The sequence below is a fragment of the Octodon degus genome, unplaced genomic scaffold (assembly GCF_000260255.1).
Source record: "Octodon degus isolate 3935 unplaced genomic scaffold, OctDeg1.0 scaffold00085, whole genome shotgun sequence".
Classification (NCBI taxonomy): domain Eukaryota; kingdom Metazoa; phylum Chordata; class Mammalia; order Rodentia; family Octodontidae; genus Octodon; species Octodon degus.
The window spans coordinates 11400770-11404053 of NW_004524661.1; positions in this window are offsets into that span (position 1 = coordinate 11400770).

Genomic DNA, 3284 nt, shown 5'->3' on the forward strand with positions numbered 1-3284 from the left:
CATTGCTCTTTGGGTTCTTTGGGAGACTCTGACTTAGTCATTACGGCAGTCCAAAGAGAGACTGATGATGCTTCCTCCACGGAGTTCACCAGCAGAAAGAAGTAAGCTACTAAGCATACTCTTGGATTTTGTTTCTTGATCCACTCTGTCAGTCTGATTATTTTGATTGGTGAACTGAGGCCACATTCCTTGATGGTTATAATTGATATGCATTGGATCATCTTTGTCTGTTACTTTGCTACTGTATGTTCTCCACCTTTCCCTTCTGTTTAATTGCTTGCCCTGCATGGTGGTTCTTTTCTGTTGTTGTTCTTGAAGTTGTGGGCATTTTGTCTCTTTCTAAAATATCTATCAGGTATGTTTGTAGGGTTGGTTTGGTGGTCATGAGTTTCTTCTGTTGATCTTTGTCTTGGAAGTATCAATTTCCCTATTAAATTTGATAGATAGTCTTGCAGGGTGCATCAATCTGGGTTGGAAGTTGTTTTCTTTTAGGAGCTGAAATGTCTCACTCCAAGCACTTCTTAATTTGATGGTCTGTGTTGAGAAATCTGCTGTGATTCTGATGGGTTTTCCATTACAAGTGATCTTTTTTTTTTTTCCTCTAGCAGCTTTTAACCTTCTGTTCTTTTACTGAATTTCTGGCATCTTTTTTTTTTTTTTGCTCATAATTTTATTGAGAAATAAATAGCAATGAGACAGTTTCAAATCAAATTGGTAGGACAGTTTCAATAATTAACACATTGAATACATTCTTCCTAGTGGTTAATTGTTGTACAAGATCCGGACATGATATCCTATTTACAAACACCATTAGAACAAATCACTCTACTGAATTTCTGGTATCTTGATTATCATGTGTCTGCGTATAGATTTATTTTGACTATGGGCTAACTGGATTTCTATATACCTCATTTATGTCACATTCTTTTCTCATGCTTGGGAAGTTTTCTGTTATTACTTTACAGTCTTTATGGCATTCGTGTTGAGTCCAGCTGTTTCATTGATACCTACTAGTCCTATGTAGTTTTTCTTGGCATAATCTTGTAGCTTTTGTATTGTTATTTCCTGGCTCATTATTTTTAAGAAATCTTTCCTTTCATGTTCACTAGCTACAATGTTATTGTTAAGGTCTGAAATTCTATCTTCAGTTTTACCCAATGAGTTTTGTCAGTTTTAAGTGGAATTCTTATTTTTTTTTTCTATTTTAGGGAAGGGTCTACAGGGTCTCCAGGATCTCACCACTAGATCAGACTCATAGTGATCTGCCTGTTTACAGCCTCCCAAGGGCTGAGATTACAGGCTTGTGCCACCATTCCCTGTCTCCATTGCAGTCTTTGTGCATCCTGGGGATGGGGCTGGCACAGCAGGCCTGGGGATCAGAGCCCCAACCCCTGCGCTAGCTTGCAGGTGCTTTAATCTGCTGAACTATTTGGCTGGCCTTTAGTGGGATTCTTAACATCCTGGATATCTGTTTGAATCTGTTTCATGCATTCTAGTTCTTTGCTGTATTATTCATTCAATGTTTCCATAATTTTCCTGTTCTCTATTTTCTTCATCTATGTCTTCTTTAGATGTACTGAGCAATTCTTCTCTGACTGTTGTCATTTCTTTTTTACAGCAGAAATTATTTCTGATCTGATTTCCTCCATAGCCTGATGGAGTTGTTTCTTTATTTCAGTTTCCATCATTTCAGAATTTTCAGGTGTGTGACTTCCAAGTTCTATGACTTGGTCTTCTGGGCTTGTTTTCGGTGGGCTGGAGGTCTGAGATTGCCTTTTGCTCCTTCCTTTTGACATTTTGGAAGCTCCCAATGTTCACCTGCCTCTGCAGTGACAGTAGGCCAAGAGGAGTGGGTTAGCAAGGCTCCTATGACAGTGGCAGGGCATAGTTGGCTGTCCAAAGCTCCCACTGTGTGGGGTTCAGTGTGTATATACTTCAGTGGGGTAGAGCAAGCCACAGCTCAAGCATGTCTAAGTTCTGTAAGGCTCTCTACATGGTGAAGGGGTGCAGGGTAGGGCTAACCAAGGCTTCTGCTGCTAGTGGGACGGGCAGCAGCAGCTCAGAGCTACAGTGACGGCCATGGTGGGAGAGGCCGTCACAGCTCAGTTGAGTTCCAGAGATGATGGGCCAGAGGGGTGGGGTAGGGCTCACCAGGTCCATATAGCTCACCAGGTCCCTCTGGGTGCCTAGCTTCTAGGTAGGTTTGATAAGTGGCTGCAGCTCAGCCAAGTTCAGGTGAGGTTGGGGGTGTGGAGAAGAGCTCACCAGGTCCCTGCAGCTGTTCATTGCACATTTAGTTTCTAGAAGAAGTGGCTGTAGCAGAGCCACACTCTGTTAAGGGTGAGCTATAGACACCTGTGAACTAAGCAACTGCACTGAAGTTGGCAATTTGTAATAGCAGGTTCATGCTTGGAGTGCCTGTCATTCTGTTAAAGGTGAGCAGTGGTGGGGAAGGGCTCACCAGGTCCCTATAAGCTATCTTTTGTGTGCATAGCTTCTAGGATGGTTGGAGAAGCAGTCACAGTTCAGCTGAGCCCTGGTGGTGGTGAGGAGGGGTGGGGCATGGCACGAGAAGTCCATGCAGCTGTCCTCTATAAACCTAGTTTCTAAAGTTGTGGGAGAAGTGGCCACCTATGCTATTTTTATCACAGTAGCTTTGTAGTATAATTTCAACTCAGGGATGTGATGTTCCCTGTGTTACCTTTGTTTCTCAGCATTGCCTTTTCTATTCTAGGTCTGTTCTACTTCCAAATGAGTTTTAAGATTGTTTTCTCTAGATCCGTGACATATGCTGATAGTGTTTCGATCAGGATTGCTTTAACTCTGTATAACAGCTTTGGGAGTATGGCCATTTTCACAATGTTCATTCTTCTTCTGCATGAACAAGGGATATCTTTCCATTTTCTGATAACCTTTTCAATCTCCCTTTTCAGAGTACTGTAGATTTCAATACATTTTTTAATTTTAATTTTATTGAGAAACAAATATGAATGAGACAGTTTCAAAGCTGATTAATAGGACAGTTTCAATAATTAATACATTGTACATTGTTATCTTCTTAGTGGTTATCCATAGTACAAGAAGCAGACAGGATATCATGTCCAAACACTATTAGTATACCTCTTTCTTCGCATTGAATTAAGTGAAAGTAGCTATATATCTATCTTAACTATTTTGTATATATAAATACAAAATGATCTTTCCTTTGTATCCCCTTTTTTTGTTTAGTCCTGTCAGAGGTGGATATTCTATTGGCATCTAAATACTATAGGTGTTTGAATTCA